The 19,109-nt window shown below is 39.5% G+C and overlaps 1 long non-coding RNA gene and 2 other non-coding genes across 5 annotated transcripts; all 3 read right to left on the bottom strand.

Moving 5' to 3' along the window:
- Positions 1-3,394: 3,394 nt before the first annotated feature.
- LOC129498365 (uncharacterized) lies at positions 3,395-17,521 on the bottom strand. Of its 3 annotated transcripts, none has more exons than XR_008662115.1 (5): positions 17,359-17,521; positions 10,068-10,225; positions 8,600-8,723; positions 7,769-7,846; positions 3,395-4,742 (listed from the first exon to the last, which is right to left on the bottom strand). It is a non-coding gene; the product is annotated as an uncharacterized LOC129498365 (long non-coding RNA). The 3 variants fall into 3 exon arrangements; XR_008662114.1 differs by lacking the exon at positions 10,068-10,225 and adding an exon at positions 5,438-5,493; XR_008662113.1 differs by lacking the exon at positions 10,068-10,225.
- LOC129499019 (small nucleolar RNA SNORA63) lies at positions 7,913-8,043 on the bottom strand. The gene has a single exon (XR_008662283.1). It is a non-coding gene; the product is annotated as a small nucleolar RNA SNORA63 (small nucleolar RNA).
- LOC129498976 (small nucleolar RNA SNORA81) lies at positions 8,369-8,547 on the bottom strand. Its single transcript, XR_008662249.1, has one exon. It is a non-coding gene; the product is annotated as a small nucleolar RNA SNORA81 (small nucleolar RNA).
- Positions 17,522-19,109: the final 1,588 nt, after the last annotated feature.

The raw sequence follows: 19,109 nt of genomic DNA, 5'->3' as shown, positions 1-19,109 counted from the left end.
TTATATAGAGAGGTAAAAGATACAATATAATATTGAAGAAGAAAAAATTGGAGGATAGATGCTGACTTTAAGACTACTGTAGGGCAGCCTGGGTGGCTCAGTGGTTTAGCACCACCTCCAGCCCAGGGCGTGATCCTGGAGACTCAGGATCAAGTCCTGAGGCTTGGAGCCTGCATGGAGCCTGCTTCTCCCTTGGCCTGTGTCTCTGCCTCTCTCTCTCTCTCTCTGTGTGTCTCTCATGAATAAATAAATAAATAAATAAATAAATAAATAAATAAATAAATAAATAACTAAAAAACTAAAAAAAAAAAAAGACATACTGTAAAGCTAACAGTAATCAAGATGGTATCATATTGATAAAAGAATAGATGAATAGATCAATGGAACAGAATAGAGAGCTGTGATATTGTGATTTTTTATTTTTGTTTTAGAGAGTTTGGGCAGGTGGGAGAGGCAGAGGGAGAGGGGGAGAGAGAATTATAAGCAAGCTACATACCCAGCATAGAGTCCAACTTGGCGCTTGTCCAACTTGGCGCTTGATCTCATGACCCTGAGATTATGACTTGAGTTGAAATCAAGAGTTGTATGCTTAACCAACTGAGCCACCCAGGTGCCTCTGTGATATTGTGATTTATAATAAGAAATATATATTTGTCTTCCATTGTTCCTGGCCCATAGCTCCTGAAACCCTTGTAATTTCCTATAAAACATAGGGACATCTTTTATAATTATATTTAGTTTTATTCCCAGTTCCTGAAAGAGCTCCAGAGAATAAAGGTGAAAAATGTGTCTTTTGTTATTCATAATAAACCCTTTCAACCATATCAGGATTTATATACTAATGAGCTGATTTTTAGAAAGACCCTAAGGATGGAGGTTGGTTGCCAGGGAAACAAACCCTGTGATTACAGGATTAGAACTTCAAGCCTACCTTCTGACCTAGAGGTTGAATTAGTCACCAACGACCAAAGATTTAATCAATCATGTCTACATAACAAAGCCTCTATAAAAATCCCAAAGGGCAAGGTTCAGAGAGCTTCTGGGTTAGTGAACACATGAATGTGCTGGATGAGAGTCCCTTCCCTCATACCTTGCTATATGCATCTCTTCCATATGGCTGTTCTTGACCTATATCCTCTTAAACTGGTAATCTGGTAAGTAAAATGTTTTTCTGAGTTCTGTGAGCCACTCTAGTGTATTAATCGAACCCAAGAAGGGGGTCATGGGAATCTCCAATTTATTGCCAGTTGATCAGAAGCATAAATAATAACATGGTCTTACATTTGGCATCTGAAATGTGTGGGTAGGGGTGCAGTCTCAACCCTTAACCTGTGCATTCTCATTTTATCTCTAGGTTAGACAGTGTCTGAACAAAATTTTAGAAAATCCAGTTGGAGTTGTAGAACTGCTTTGTGTGGGGGAAAATCCCCAGCATTTGATGACTAGAAGTGTCAGAAGTGAAGTATTGTGAGAGTAGAATTTTGAAAGTGGAGGAGAAAAATAGTTTCCTTTACAGGAGCCTAGAAGTAGACCCACATAATCAACTATACTCATCTGATCTTTAACAAAGGAGCAAAGGTAATACAATAGAGAAAACAGTCTTTTCAACAAATATGCTGGAACAACTGGACATCACATGGGAAAAAAATGAATCTACATACAGAACAAACCCCTCACCAAAATTAACTCAAAATGAACCACAGATGTACATGTAAAACACAAAAGTATAAAACTCTGAGAAGATAACAGGAGAAAATCTAGATGACCCTAGGTTTGGTGATGACATTTTAGATACAACACCAAAAGCAGGGAAGCCTTGTACTTTAGAATTTATCTTGAGGCAAAAGGAAATTCACTGAATAACATATTTTTTTAAAATTAGATCACTCTGGGGGCTGAGTAGCAAATGGATTGGATAGAGCAAGACCAAGGGCAGGGAAACAAGTATGGTGACCATAGCCAAAGTCTAGATAAGAGAAGAAAGTTCAAGCTCATCCTGGAGCAAGATGGAAAGTTTGGTTTTGAATCTATAGAAGTTTCAGAGTCATGGGACCGTAAACATCCAGGGAGTTGATGCTTCGAAGAGCATACAGGAAGCCAAAAGGCAGGGAGAAGAGGACAGCAGAGGGCCAGGGGCAGAGGAGAAAAGAGTGGGAAGGGGGCCCTGGAACAGAGGAAATGTGGAAGAGGAAGTGGTACCTTGTGCTACTGAATTCAAGAATGTAATCAAAGAAAAAAAAAGAATGTAATCAAAGGTGTCCTTGGATGGAGATAAAGGATGACTATGATACTGAATAAAATCCACATTAGGGAAAGGAAGGCCTTCTAGTAAATTTTGTAGTCATACCTTTTCCAAACATAAGGTGTGTTTGTTTGCTTTTGTCTCATCTTTACGCCGTTCTCTCCACCTACCTTCTAGTTTTTGTAGGGAAGGAACATCAGGGTAAATGTCATCCCTTACATCTCATTATTTAGGATTTCCTTTTGCACATTTACTTACTGAAGATAGTGATGTGACTTTTCATTGATCTGATACGTCTGAGGAGCATTTACCTTATTTGTCACAGCAGTGGTTTTATGAAAGTGGCAAGCATCAGTGATAGGATTGAGAAAGGATGGGGGCTGTTTCCACCTAGAAATTCATCATGTTCTTTTCTGTGTAATACCAATCAAAACAACAGGTGGAATAGTCACTGCCTGTCGGTGGTTCTTTTGACAAATAGTGAGCTGTAGTCAACATAAAATAATTTGTGAGTAAGAAAAAATAAGGATCATACTCAGTGTCAATCCCTCCCTCACAGGACCTGTTTTAGCGACTCTGTTATTGTTATGGAAAAGGAACTGGATGGCAGCCCAGGGTGTGATCCTGGAGATGCGGGATTGAGTCCCACATCAGGCTCCCTGCATGAAGCCTGCTTCTACCCTCTGCCTGTGTCTTTGCCTCTTTCTCTCTCTGTGTCTCTCATGAATAAATAAAATCTCCCCCAACACCCAAAAAAGGAACTGTACTGATTAATTAATTAACATAGAAATCTTGATGTTAAGTAGCTACTTTGCCTATACCAGGAAATGTTTGCCACAGTAGAAGGATAAATCTTACATTCTAATACTTCTTTTTTGTTATCAAAGCAGATAATGCTTAGCAGATGTTGCTGATGAACATCTGGAATTGACCCATTGACTAATCTTTGTGCCAGGGCCAAACAGCAGCAAACTTGGAACTATTACAGCCTTTAATGAAAAGCCACAGTGGTTGTATCCTTTGCACATAATTTTGCAACTAGAATAAATAATTCATCACAGAATGCTGTTTTATCTTCTTCCTTGGAAAGTATGGAATTATGGCAAAAACTATAATTCTTTAAGGAATAAAGACCAAAAAACTTTATTTTATTTTAAGATTTTATTTATTCATGAAAGACAGAAAGAGAGCAAGAGAGAGAGAAAGGCAGAGACATAGGCAGAGGGAAAAGCAGGCTCCATACAGGGAGCCCGATGTGGGATTCGATCCCGGGACTCCGGGATCATGCCCTGAGCTGAAGGCAGGCACTTAACCGCTGAGCCACCCAGGCATCCTAGGACCAAACAACTTTAAAGAAAAATAGTCTTTACTATAATTTATTCAGTATTCATTCAATAAGCAATATGGCAGGGTTTTTGTTTTTTTTTTTTTTTTTTTTTTTTTTAATTCAGTCCTAGGGTATGATTACTGATGGTGCTTAGCAAAAGGGTCCAGGGCAGGGTACCTGCGTGGCTCAGTCCATGGAGTGTCTGACTTCAGCTCAGGTCATGATCTCAAGCCCCATGTCAGGCTCCATGCTCACTGGGGAATCTGTTTCTCCCTCTGTCCCCCCTCACTTGTGCTTTTTCTTTCTCTCACACAAATAAATAAAATATTTTTAAAAAGATTGTTTTACCAAAAGAAAAAAAAAAAGATTGTTTAACCAAAACCAAAACTACCACACAAAATGAATTAAAATACTTTCTTTAAAGAAATCATTTTCAAGTTTGTTCTGTTCAGTCTAATGACCACACTATAAAAGCAGTTACACTAGTTTAATAGAATTGGCTGCTTTTATACAGCACATATTGTCCAGTCCACAAGTATAGTATTAAATGACAGAGAACACTCAATATAACCCTTTTTATAGAACTAGGAAATAAACTTCTAAGAATGATTTTTACAGCCTCACCTTTCATATCCAACTCCAGTATTCTATTTTTTTTTTTTTTTGCCTGTTGTATTCATTTTATTACTCTCAGTTCCAATATTTTCTTTTCCTTTCTATGCTGCTACAGGGAATTGAACTCACCAGGAGAAGATTAATGTTGGTGATATGATTTACATCTCATTATAGGACCAGTGTTGTTTCCCATTTTGAAATTTACTCTATAGGCCAAATCTTTAAAGGCTTTTATTCCCAGTATTCTAATTTTAAAGAAGATAAAGTCAATGACTTTTCTCATATGAGCTCATAAGTAAGAGAGTAGCATTATTATCAAAATCTGTATTTTTGATAGGTCATGAGCTTTAGACAAGCTTCAAATATTCCCAAAGAAAAAGCACAATGCACGTTGTCATCACCTAGTCCATAACAGCGAGTGCAGTTAGCCGCATTCATTGGTAATTCTTCCACTGTATTGTAGAAAGTCTCAATGTCACCAAGAATCCACTTGTCCACTTGTCTTCTTTAATGTTTATGGCCACAGATTTCCTCCCATATTGACCTCCACTGCCAATTCTGAACAAAAGAAAAATTATTAATCAGAATATTAGTTATCAAATATGAAATGAACTACTAACAATATGAGCTACTTGTTAACCATCTGTGGCTGTTTATTTGCCAGGATTATATGTAAAGTGATTTTTTAAAAAATATTTTATTTATTTATTCATGAGAGACACAGAGAGAGAGGCAGAGACACAGGTAGAGGGAGAAGCAGGCTCCATGCAGGGAGCCTGATGTGGAACTGGATCCCAGAACTCAGGATCATGTCCTGAGCCAAAGGCAGACACTCAATCCCTGAGTGACCCAGGCATCCCAAGGGCTTCCAACTAGATGCTAATCACAATATCCAGAGAAAAATAAAATATTTCTTTCACAGTTAGTGCAAAAGGATTCCTTTGGCTGCAAAATCAGATTCTATTAGGCATCTTAAGCATTCTTTTTTTTAAGATTAATTACTTATTTATTCATTTTTTAAGATTAATTACTTATTTATTCACAGAGAGAGAGAGACAGAGACACAGGCAGAGGGAGAAGCAGGCTCCATGCAGGGAGCCCAACGTGGGACTCGATCCTGACCCCAGGACCACATCCTGGGCTGAAGGTAGTGCTAAACCAGAGAGCCACGGGGCTGCCTGCATCTTAAGCATTCTTATTTATAAAGCAGATGGCAGTTATTGTTTTTGTGGTAGTGAAATTAAAGCTCATACCCAAAAGGGCCATCTGGAAGCAGTTGTCAACCTGGGACAGATGTAAACACCAGGGACTAAAGAAAGAGAACAATTATGTGACTCATTGACACATTTTTGAAACTGTCAACTGCAAATATAAATTCTGGAATGTTGGCTATCATTTAGACTATGCTGTCCAATACAACAGCCATTAGCTACATGTGGATATTGAAATTAAAATTAAATAAAATAGAAAACAGTTGCATCACCACATTTCAATAGCCACATAGTGGCCTGTCACTTCTGTGTTAGGGAGCACAGATGAAGAACATTTCTTTTTTTTATTATTTTTTGGACTTTCTTTCTTTCAAGATTTTTATTTATTTATTTATTCATGAGAAACAGAGAGAGAGAGAAAGAGCGAGAGAGAGAGGCAGAGACACAGGCAGAGGGAGAAGCAGGTTCCATGCAGGGAACCCGATGTGGGACTGCATCCCGGGTCTCCAGGATCACGCCCTGGGCTGAAGTCAGCGCTAAACCGCTGAGCCACCCGGGCTGCCCAGATGAAGAACATTTCTATCACTGCAGAAAGTTCTATTGGACAAACCTGGTCCAGGACTTAAAACTTTATTATTTTGTGTGTGTGTGTGTGTGTATAAGAAATCTCCACAAATCTGTTATGGTAATTAACCCCCATTTATCACTGCTTTCTGCTCAGTTCATCTCATACACTGTAATGCGAATGGCTGGGATATATTTACCACCACAGCTGTCTACTAAAACAGATAATACGGCCAATCAAAAAAGTCTTGGCTAAAGCAGCTTAAAAGATCAAATAAGTAGCACAAGAGAAAAACAAATATGGCAATACTGACTCACTCTTTTTTTTTTTTTAAGATTTTATTTATTTATTCACGAGAGACACACAGAGAGAAAGAGAGAGAGAGAGAGAGAGAGAGAGAGGGGCAGAGACATAGGTAGAGGGAGAAGCAGGCTCCATGCGGGGAGCCTGATGTGGGACTCGATCCCAGGACTCCAGGATCATGCCCTGGGCGGAAGGCAAGCACTAAATCGCTAAGCTACCCAGGGATCCCCCTGACTCACTCTTTAGCCAAACAACATGTTGTTTCACTCATGAAACCATGCATGTCCTAAATCAGGCCAAGGCCATTTCAGAGTGCTGCCTCATCACCTATTCATGTTGACTACTGTATTTCCTAAAACACAGTTCTTTTACATTAGTAGAACACAGAATTCAATAAAACAAGTATACCTAAGCCAAGTCAATGTAAATTTTTACCAGTAAATGCTAGCAAAATCCCAATTATAGAAGAATCATCAAGAAAGCACAAGATATGATTAATATGACTTTAAAAAAGACACGTGTGTAAGCTAAGGCAACCAGCATTTTGATTTTTCCTTTGAATATCAATTGTACAAAATCTAAAGTATGGGGTAAATTTCATATTTGTGAAATTTCACAATGAATTTCACATGAATCTTCCCAAGTAGAATTTAAATACATCTTATGTTCGGACACTTGGGTGGCTCGGGTTGAGCGTCTCCCTTTGGCTCAGGGCGTGACCTTGGGGTCCTGGGGTGGAGTCCCACATCAGGCTTCTTGCATGGAGCCTGCTTCTCCCTCTGCCTGTGTCTCTGCCTCTCTCTGTGTCTCTCATGAATAGATAAATAAAATCTTAAAAAAAAAATACATCTTATGTTAACTGAGTGATAAGATTTTCCTTGTTGATATACCTGATATTTTTTAAAGGAAGTCTTTTTTTTAAATTTTATTTATTTATTCATGAGAGACACACAGAAAGGCAGGGACACAGGCAGAAGGAGAAGTAGGCTCCATGCAGGGAGCCCCACGTGGGACTCAATTCCAGGACCCCAGGATCACAACCTGGGCTCGAAAGGCAGGAGCTCAACCGCTGAGCCACCTGGGCGTTCCCATATACCTGATTTTAAAGGTTGACTGGCTAACAAAATCAAACTTCAATGACAATACATAAATTTATTTCACCTGAATAAAAGCAAATATTCAATGAAGATGACAAATAGCTGAAAATATAGATTTCACAAGTAGTAGGCAGATGATCATCGTTTATAACCGTAGACACTAGTTGTACATATAAAAATCATGAGCCTGAAAGTATGATAGTAGATATTCAAATTCTGATTCAAAAAGCAACTGCTATACATCTTCCAGGCCACAAAATAGTAATGAGCCACATATAAATCACACAGTTAACTGTGGAGTGAGGTTTTTATCCCCCACAGGGCTAGAGATGACCAAGACTACTAAAAATCTTCCCCTCAAAACCCACTTGTGGTAGATAAATACAATTAAATAAGGAATTGGAATACCAGTAAGTCGGTAGTAATCAAAATTTGGTTTGTGCCTTATCCAAATTCCTTCTTGATAATGTCTCTTTCTGTCACCACCTGCAAATATGAACAAGCGTTAATTCTCAAGAGTCATTCCTCAAATCAGGGGTTAACTTGGTAATCATGTCTGAGACCCTGCATCCCTGGCTGCTAAGCACCATGGCGGACAGGGCTAGAAAGGTAACAGTTTTATTTTGAGCAGGGGGTAAAGACAAGGCAGCACTTTATAGCTACATTGTAACTAGATCCTGCATCATTTTATTAAGGAAATAATTAGATGTTAACAGTATCTTAAGCAGCAACAGTAGGGAAGAACTAGTCATATATTAGATACTGAGATTCCTGGCATGTATTTTCTCAGAAGGCAGTCTACCCTTTGCCTTGTGTTCTGAAAAAGAAAAGTCATGTGTGGTCTATCATATGACACAAGGAGCATACAATTTCCTTCCTTCCTTCAGAGAGGAAAATATTAATTCCTATCAGAGTTAGAATAAAACACTATTTGATTTCTAATTCTCATCCCTATCACTGGAAGGGACTAGTCAGAAATTCATTCTATGAATTCTGCCTAAATGCAGATATTATCTTACCAAATCTTAGAACAAAGTACCCTGAACTCAAGAAAGACATTTATCTCAGTTTTTCTACTACCTGGCATACTTGTTTTTCTTCTTGTGTTTACTCTGCTAGCTTTATTACAAATACTAAGACATGATACTAGCTTCTGCAATTTTAGTACAGAGCTTAAGTAAGCAGGTAAAAAATAATTCGGGCCATAATTTTTATGGGTATCAACTGGAAAAACATTACCCTTTATTAAAATATTATAAAATATCAACCATTTCAAGGGTCAATTCTTCCTTCTTCATCAGAATTTGATCTTCTCGATAACTTCCAATGTATCGACTGACATTAAGGCAGAAAGCAACCCAACCTTAAGAAAAGAAAAAAAAAAAGAGAATTATGTTGACATATCAATTAAGCAGATATAATCGTTTTCATAATAGTACATAGAGGAACATGTTTGAGACCAAGCGTCCCTGTCTTACTATAGAATTGAGCTAGACAGAGATTGTAGGAAACAGTTGCTTTCAGCAGGAGTAAGGACAATATAGCACTTCACAGCTATATTGTAACAAGTAACCCAACCTGCCAGCTATCACATGCACATCTGAATACTTGTATTTAATTTCTGGTAAATCTTGTGGATTTGATATTTAATCCTTTGCTTGTTTGTTTTAAAGATTTTATTTATTTATTTATTTTTCATTCATTCACTCATTCATTCATTCATTCATTCATGAGAGACACAGAGAGAGAGAAGGCAGAGACACAGGCAGAGGGAGAAGCAGGCTCCACACAGGGAGCCTGATGTGGGACTCGACCTCAGGACTCCAAGATCATGCCCCAGGCCGAAGGCAGGTGCTCAACTGCTGAGCCACCCAGGCGTCCCTGATCTTTAATCCTTGACTCAGCATTTTTATCTGCTTCATCCAAAACAAGCATCTTGATCTATTTTGGAAAGTTAAAATCTTACTTAAGCATGGGCTGTGCATGGAGGCTTTCTTCCAAAGACTATACAATATGGAAGGGTGTGTGTGACAAGAATAACTTTACCTGGAGAAACCTAACAAACACAACCCTAGCCAGGGAACCAAGGTCAACATCAACCAACAGCAATATTTTTTAATACAATGAAATGAAAATGGCACTTTTCAAATAAAAAGATCACTCTGTGGTCTTCCTCAATCTAATCTTGAGAAAAACACCAAATTCCAATACAAGGACATCCTACTAAATATTTGACCAATATCTGACTCCTAAAATTTGTCACAGTCATCAAAAATAGGGAAAATTTGAGAAACTGTCACAGCTAAGAGGAACTTAAGGAGACATGAAAATTAAATGTAATGTGGTATCCTGGAACAGAAAAAGGACATTAGGTAAAAACTAAGGAATCAGAGTAAATTCTGGACTTCAGTTCATCCTATTGTATTAGTTGGTTCATTAATTTTAACAAATGTGCCATATTAATGTAAGATGTTAAGAATATGGGAAACTGGTGACAATGCATAAGAGACCTTTCTGAATTATCTTCTCATTTTTTTTCTGTGAACCTAAAACTGTTCTAAAATATAAAGTTTATTAAAGGAAAATCCTAGTATCATATCTAGGTATTCATGCTTGGCAACTGGCTTAAACAGACTAATTATTTTCTTCCCATACTTCAAATATCACTAGTTCAAAAATGTCCTTGGAAAAATATGGCGATACTTACAAAGATATCTTGTATTTAACATAACAAATGTTCTCCCTGAAACACCAACAACTATGAGTGCTGCTTCAGCTTGTATGCTGTGCATTTCATTGTGAACACCATTTCCACAATGCAGGCATGACAAGTTGTTTCCATAGAGTAGTCAAGTGCCAGGATTACTGTTTGGATCCAAAAGCCAAAGCTTAAATTATTATGTTGTAGAAAAACAGGCTCTACCAAACAATTTCTGAAGCACATAGCTAAATGCTGAACTGCTCATATTTAGTTTCAGATTCTGGTCTGCAAACAGCTTTTAAGCATCCTAACATAGAATCACTTCTAAGCTTACAATGTAGAATGATCAAACTGCTTCATGATCAAGTCCCTTTCGGTGTCTCATTTTTTAATTAGATTTTTGTGCCTTTATGAACTTGGGATCCCCAGTTTCCTACAGAGACCAGTTAGATAATTAAAGAACTCGTTTCCTACATTATTCTTCTATGTATAGGACACTTATGTACGGAAACAAGTTCTGCATTTATAGTTCAAAGCCAAATTATGCTGTTACATATTCACTGATTTATTACTTACTTTAAAACTGAATCTTTCCAATAGGAAACTATAACATACAGCTTTGATCTTCATAAAGCCTACTGTTTTGTTAAGAAAATTTATTTCATAACTAATAGCAGTGAGCTCTGAAAACAGAGAGCATGCAACAGACATATCACAAACTACAAAGATTCCCAACTAATAACAGATCATTGCAGTTTCCACTTTGCAAAATTTCATTTAGACTTAACAACAATATCACAAAGGGTTTAGATTCCGTCTACCCTGAAAAAAAGGAAAGCTTAGTTTCTCAGTTTGATGAGATACAGCCCTGCACACCACATCTGTAAGCCTAGTTCCTGTTTAATTTGAAAAAAACCTCTATGCTTGCATATAGACAATAATTAAAAAGAAGGTTTTGAATAGACCACCACTTTACACCAAAACTTAAGCTATTCTTCATTTTTGTAAAACCTGAAGTAGCTGAGGATTTATGTTGCCCTGGCAGACAGCCATTAAGCAATGCCTGAGGGTACAGATGTGAATACACTAATGGTGGCCTGCTGGTAAGGACAACACCACGGATTGACGACACTGATCTCAGAATTCTTCTGTGGGAATGAGCCACTTCCAGGGCAACATGCTTGAGAATACAGCTTGCTCAGCTTCCAGGTATGATGCACTGAGACGAACACATTATCATTTCTGTGGTATTTCTTCCCCCAATGGATAGCCTGAATCAATTTGTGAAGAAGTGTTGGGAATAAAAACAAACAACCAACAATGGAGGAATATTCTATAAATAAACTGGCCTCCATTCTCAATGACTGGCACCATCCTCCACTCATGTATTTTTAGTACACGCAGAGATCTCTATTACGGATACACTCATGAATACCAAAAATCACTTCATCACCTAATCTATTAAAATCATGAAAGACAAAGACCGAGGAGCTGTTCCAGAATGAAGGAGGCCAAAGAGACATAATAACGAAATCCAACATGTGATACTGTATTAGATTCTGGACCAGCAAACAAACCTTTTTTTTCTTTTTTTCTTTTTTTTGTAAAACGTTCATTAGTTGGACAATTGATGAAATTTGAATAAGATTAAACAATATCTATAGATTAAATAACATCACATCTGTTATATTTTGATTTTGGTAATTGTGTTATGATGTAAGACAATACCCTTTCTTATTTCTGGATAACACACACTGAAACATTAAGAGGTAGAGGCATAATGCCAGTAACTTACTGCCAAATGCTTCAGAAAACATTATGTGAGTATATGATATGTTCAATTGTATTTATATACAGAGATATTTATTTATAATTTATTATAAATTATAAATAATTGTAATTTATTTATAATTATAAATATAATTACAATTAAAATTAAATTACAATTATAAATAATTGTAATTTATTTATACAAAATAAATTTATTTTATTTATAAAATAAATGTGTTATAAATAGTAACACTTGAGATATCTACGTAAAGAATATTGGAATTCGGGGCAGCCCAGGTGGCTCGGCAGTTTAGCGCCGCCTTCGGCCCAGGGCCTGATCCTGGAGACCTGGGATCGAGTCCCCATCGGGCTCCCTGCATGGAGCCTGCTTCTCCCTCTGCCTGTGTCCTTGCCTCTCTCTCTGTGTCTCTCATGAATAAATAAATAAAATCTTAAAAAAAAAAAAACACATTAAAAAGAAAGAATATTGGAATTCTTTGTCCACTGTTGTAACTTTTCTGTAAGTCCTAAATAATCTCAGGTTAAAAATTATTAAAAATTCAAAATATATCAATATCAAAATACTAACATTTATAACTTACAGAAGAGAAACAACAGAGGTCTTAAACTGGCAGCTTATTTGTTGTCTTTGTTTTGCATAGTATTTTAAATCTGAATTAGATGCTTTCTGAGAAAATTTCATATGCAAATCCAAATTTCCACTTTTACTTGAAAAATCAGTAGATTGTAACCCTGACTCTTGGCAACCAATGATTGGCTGTCCACTTTAGATGGGCATATGCATTGCACATCCCTGGATCTCTACCTCTCTCTATTTTTCTTACACTTGGCTTTTTTACTCACTTATGTTGCAGGCCCAGCCCCCTGCAGACATTTGTGAGGCCTTTGATTTATCCAGGAGCTCCAGCTCTGCTAAATTTAAGTAATTTAGTCTGAAGTTCCTTTATCTTTGCCAATTACTAATTTTAAGAAGAGGAAGGTAAAATAAAAAGTTTGTTCATGCCTAAGAATCTCTTGTGAGAAATATGTAGTTGTGCTGAAGATGATGAGAGATGACACAAAAACCATTCAATGAGCACTTATTAAATGAATCTGGAAATTAACAATTTTAAATATAAAAGGGATGACTATATTAGATTTTTTTTTTTCCTTTTGCTCCAAAGATCAGAATTAACCTTGGAACAAATAATGAGGGCTATTTGGGAAAGCACATATTCTGACTCAATTAAGAAGGAAGAACTTTCTAATGGACAGTGACTGAAACTGTACTAAGCTACTTTCAGGAGGTGATGGATTTCCAGCTTCCTGAAGTGTTAGAAAGAGGTTGGGCAACAAAGGAGTTGGGGGCGTGCAATATATGTACATGGCTGTCAGGATGAATATCTGTCATGGTCCTTTCTATGCTTGGATTCATGATACTATGGGGTGCTTAAATCTCTAGGTAAACCAACACTTAAATCATAAGATAGTAAAAAGAAGAGGAAAGGGGATCCCTGGGTGGCGCAGCAGTTTGGCGTCTGCCTTTGGCCCAGGGCGCGATCCTGGAGACCCGGGATCGAATCCCATGTCGGGCTCCCGGTGCATGGAGCCTGCTTCTCCCTCTGCCTGTGTCTCTGCCTCTCTCTCTCTCTCTCTCTCTCTCTCTCTCTGTGTGTGTGACTATCATAAATAAATAAAAATTTAAAAAATTAAAAAAAAAAAAAGAAGAAGAGGAAAGAACTCAGCAATAAATCATGGGAACTCAAGGGTATGTGAGTCTCCAGGGTGTGATTTAGAAGGAGATGCCATGAGGCAGCCAGCTGGAGTCTGCTGGGGCATAGCTCTATCTCTGGTCCTAGAGTCCAAGGGAGTGGCAGCAGATATGGAAGACACAGACAAGTGAACCATGAGGAGGAACGAGCAAATACATTGGAAGGGATCAGTAGAGGGTGCAAGAAGACCTAGTGTGGGGGTGAAAGAGACCCATTTCTACAATATTATGGGAGTAGTTAAGTTATGTTTAGCCTATATGAGTGCAAAGCTCTATTTGGTAACAAAATATACCTGCAGGAAATGGTGTCTAAGGAAGAAAGCAGATTTAAACGAGGCTTCAAAAAAACATGATAATCAGAGGAAGTAGAAAAGCATTCTCTATCTCATGTCACACTGGTCCCAGCTTTCCCCTTGAGGATGAGACCCAGGGCTTCCCTGAAGAAAACTTCTCCAGATGAAGCCCCCAGAGGGGAAATTGATCACTATGTTGCTGAACAATGTGTGTGTGTGATTTCCCACAGTCTAGGAAGAGGACACACAACACAGTCCCTAATGAATGAGAAAATATCATTTTCAGGAAAAATGCTTTAGAGCCTGTAATGTATTAAACTTCCATGGAACTTGTAGGACTCCAAAATGCAATATGATATGACAATGACAACACTGGTAGTGGGATGCAAACATTAATGTTTGCGGGCAGAAAGCTCAGAACTCAGGTATTCTATTTCCTCATTAACATTGAGATCATTTACTGAGAATGGCTTCTAGGGGATGTCAGAGGTTTGAAAAGAGTGAAGAGAATCTGATACACAGCAGTTGCATAAACTGAAAGAATGAGGTGGGTTCACTGCACAGTGCTGAATGCCCATGTCAAGTTTTAGTTGACTACCATGAATTTCTTTTAGTACCAAGTCTTCTCAGTGCAAAAATTTCTCCAGCTGTTCTAGGAAGCTGGAAGAAGACAATATAGAAGACAAATAGTTGGATTCATCCATGGTGGCAGTTTTCTCTGGTGGATAAATAGCTAGTAATAACTGATAGGATTTATAGGGGTGGGGAATTAATTTTTTATTACGATTTTACAAATAATCAAGGATCAGATAAAATAACTTGTTTACAATCACTTGGGTAATAAACAGTAGTTGCTTAGATTAGAACTTCAATCTTCATAATTCTACATTCCTCTTTAGGTGAGGAAAATTTTGTAGTTTTTTGAAGAAAAACTGCTGAAAGTTTCCCAAGAGGAATTTTAGGGAACAGTCTGCATAGTTTGCAAGTAAACTTTTTTTTTTTTTTTTTTAAGAGTGAGAGAGCCTGCATGTGGTGGGGGTAAGGGTGGGGAGAGAGCAGAGGGAGAGGGAGAGAGAGTCTTATGTATGCTCAGCAGCAGAGCCCTAGGCAGGGCTTGATTTCACAACCCTGAGATAACCTGAGCTGAAAACAAGAAGTGGACCTTAACCAACTGAGCCACCCAGGTGCCACTGCAAGTAAACTATTTTAATACTGTAAACACTAAGGAAATAAAAACAATATGCAAAGAAATATAAAAATCCTAGAAGGCCTGACTTTTGGTTTTTAAAACATACTCTAGGGGATCCCTGGTTATGGTTCAATGGTTGGGCGTCTGCCTTCGGCCCAGGGCGTGGTCCTTGAGTCCTGGGATCCAGTCCCACATCGGGCTCCCTGCATGGGAGCCTGCTTCTCTCTCTGCCTGTGTCTCTGCCTCTCTCTCTCTGTGTCTCTCATGAATAAGTAAATAAAATCTTAAAAATAAATAAAATAAAACATACTCTGTCTACCTTACTATAAACAACCACTGACTATAAATCCATTTTCTAGCTTTCCCAGTCATCCTGTGGTTATTTCCTCTCCCATGATGGTTGGTATGCTTCTTCTGTTTAAAACACAATGAAAATAAAAATAATATCAATTATGCATGGGGAACAATGAATGAGACTATATTTAATATTTTATTACCCCAGCTTATAGATACTTGATTTGGTAATATTGATATATTACAATCTAAAATACTTGCTTTAACCATTACTGAACAGTACATCTCTTCACTGAAACTCAGATATCCATAATATTCCTCATTGCTTGGCTTTTATTTTATTTTTTTTATTGCTTGGCTTTTTAAAACTAAAATAAAAATTAAAAAATTAAAAATTAATTATAGAATTATTTGGTATGCCAAAGATTCACACTTACTAAAGGTCCAATGTAAAGCTAATAATAACTAAGATTAATTACTTTTGATGTCCCAGGCACTTGACAATCCTATGAAGTGGATACAATTATTATCATCTTTATTTCAATGAAGAGGAAACTGAGGCCCAGAGAAATTATGTAACTTGCCTACTGTCAACAAAGTGGTGAGAACTAGGCTTTGAACCCAGATGTGTTTCATTCCAGAATTTGAGCTCTTAGCCTCTATAAGCGATACTGCTTTAATCCCGGCCTTAACAGTGATGTACGGATCTCTAGCAATATAAATGATTATAACCTCGCCTGCTGACATGAAAGCCAAATGATATGCCATTGTGTATTTTTAAAAATCTTATTTTACTATTTGAGAGAGAGAGAACATAAGCAGGAGAGGGAGAAGCAGATTCCCTGTTGGGCAGGGAGCCCTACTTGGGCTCCATCCCAGAACCCCAGAATCATGACCTGAGCTGAAGACAGATGCTTAACTGACTGAGTCACCCACGTGTCCCACCATTGTATTAATCATAGAATGTACTTTCATTATCACATAGCTATATACTTTGACAGTTTAATAGTCATTTTTCCCCCTAAAATATAAAGTAAGTGATATGGAGGAAACTTGAATATAAACCAACTCTAGATAGGCCTCTGGAAAATAAGTTTGCTTTTGTTAATGGGATTTGTTCCAACAATAAGAATAAGATGTAGGACAGCAGAACTGAACCGGGTTTTTAAGGTGTCCTGGTCTCATTACCCACTAGTTGCATAACCTTGGGCAAGTCTCTTCGCCTTTCCTCCGATCAAAGAATACAACACTCTCCGCATGGGGGCAGCTGTGAGAGGGGGCTGTAAAGTGTTACTCCAGTCTAGGGTTGCCAGGTAAAAACCAACACGCCCAGTTCGACTTCAGACAAATAACAAATAATGCTTTATATTTAAATTTCTCTTTATATTGGAGACATATTTAAACCCCCAAATTACTTATTTATCTGAAATTTACATTTATCTAGCATCTTGTATTTTTAAAAGATTGTGTTTATTTGAGAGCGAGCAAGAGCGCACACGCGGGAAGAGGAGGGGCGGGGGGCGGGGAGGAGAAGCAGATCCCCCCTCCCCCTCAATGAGCTGCAGCCCACCCAGGGCTGGATCCTGGGACACCAGGGTCATGACCTGAGCCGAAGGCGGGGGTGGGGCTTCACCGCTTAACCCACTGAGTCACCCAGGGGCCCCAGTCTTGTATTTTTGTTGCCAAATCTGGCAACTCTATGGCTAGGGGGGCATGGAGAACGGCAAGCCCAGCTCCGCTGTCCTCCACTCCCCTCCCCCTGTCTCCCATAGAGAAACTGAGGCCGACTGCGGCTGAAGCGTGAACGTAGGCGAGGAGGAAGAGAGGGAAGGCCCGGGTGTAAGAGGGCTCCCCTTCGGGGGTGGGGCTGACGGCGGAGTCCCGGGTCTCGCAGTCCGACCCCCGGTCCTCCCCCCCGCCCCCCGCCCGGCGCCCGCAGGCCGAACAGGCCCCGCCCCGGAGCGGGAACGCCGCGGTTACCTCGGCGGCGGCAGCGGCGGGCTCGGGGGGCGCTCCCGCCGGCTCCTCTCCGTCGCCGGCAGCAGCCCCGAGACCACAGAGCCCGCCGCCGTGTCCTCGGAGTCCGGCTGTTTGTCGCCGTGCGACGGCGTCTCCGACGTCCCCCAAAGCATCCCTCCGTTCGGTCTGGAAGCCTCTTGTCCTCTGGACTCCGTCCCGGTCGGAGTCAGGAAATAGACCAATCAGAGCCAGGAATTCGGAGGGGGCGTCACCGCTAGAGCCAATCAGAGAGCAGATCTGGGCCTCGGTGGTGGCGATTGGCCAGTGGGTTTCCTCCGCCTCCCGGGGAGTGAGGGCTCCGGGCCCAGCCCCTTGGGTGGGCTGGTAGATGCTCCCCCTGTGACCCCCGGGGTGTCTTCTCTCTCCTGAGCTCCAGGGCGAGGAACCCTCCAGGACTTTTAGTTGAAGGGAATATTTAATTGAGGGGAAGAAGGGAGGGGAGCGGTCTTAGAATACAAAGAGGCAGGGGGATCCCTGGGTGGCTCAGCAGTTTAGCGCCTGCCTTTGGCCCTGGGCCCCCGATCTGGGGTCCCAGGTTCGAGTCCCGCGCTCCTGGCATGGAGCCTGCTTCTCCCTCCTCCTGTGTCTCTGCCTCTCTCTCTCTATCATGATTAAATAAATAAAATCTTTTTAAAAAAAGAATATAAAGGGATGTGGGCTCAGAAGAATACAAAATTTTATGTTTTCAAGAATGTGAAAAGCATATGCTTTTAAAAAGATTTTATTTATTTATTCATGAGATACACACAGAGAGAGGCAAAGACACAGGCAGAAGGAGAAGCAGGCTCCATGCAGGGAGCCTGATGTGGGACTCAATCCTGGAACTGAAGGCAGACGCCTAACCGCTGAGCCACCCAGGCGTCCAGTGAATAACATAGTTAAGAAAGTCCTCTGAGGGGGATGCCTGGGTGGTTCAGCGGTTTAGAGCCTGCCTTCAGCCCAGGGTATAATCCTGGAGTCCCAGGATCAGGATTGAGTCCCACGTCGGGCTCCTTGCATGGAGCCTGCTTCTCCCTCTGCCTGTGTCTCTGTCCCTCTCTCTGTGTCTCTAAAATCTTAAAAAAAAAAAAAAAAAGAGAGAGAGAGAGAGAAAGTCCTCTGAATCATCTCCAAACTGAAATCACACATTTTTTAAATAGACTTGATTTTTTTCTATAATGGTATTTTTTAAAAATTGAGATATAAATGACACATTATATTGTTTAAGGTATACACTGTGTTGTACACCTCATGACTTTTTTTAAAAATAAGATTATTTATTTGAGAGAGAAAGACAGAGGGAGAAGCAGGCTCCCCGATGAGCAGGGACCTCAGGATCATGACCCAAGCTGAAGGCAGACACTTAACCAACTGAGCCACCCAGGCACCCCACCTCATGACTTTTAGATATGACACCAGTTTGACTGATTTATATGTTGCAATAGGATTACCACCATAACGTTAGCTAACACCTCTATCAAGTCACAGGCATTTTTTGGGCATAATGAGTACATTTAAGATCTAGTCTCTTAGCAACTTCGAGGTGTATAATACAGTGTTGTTTAACTATAGTCACTATGCTGTGCAATAGATCTCCAGAACTTGTTCATCTTCTATTTGCAAGTCTGTAGACTTTTTTTTACAGCAGCTTTAGGTTCATAGCAAAATTGAGTAGAGGATCCTGAGATTTCCCATGTACCCCTTGCCCCCACCCATGCACAGCCTCACTCATT

The sequence above is a fragment of the Nyctereutes procyonoides genome, unplaced genomic scaffold (genome assembly GCF_905146905.1).
Source record: "Nyctereutes procyonoides isolate TBG_1078 unplaced genomic scaffold, NYPRO_anot_genome, whole genome shotgun sequence".
Classification (NCBI taxonomy): domain Eukaryota; kingdom Metazoa; phylum Chordata; class Mammalia; order Carnivora; family Canidae; genus Nyctereutes; species Nyctereutes procyonoides.
Note: the sequence above shows the minus strand (reverse complement) of the source record. Positions and strands in the feature narration are given on the sequence as shown.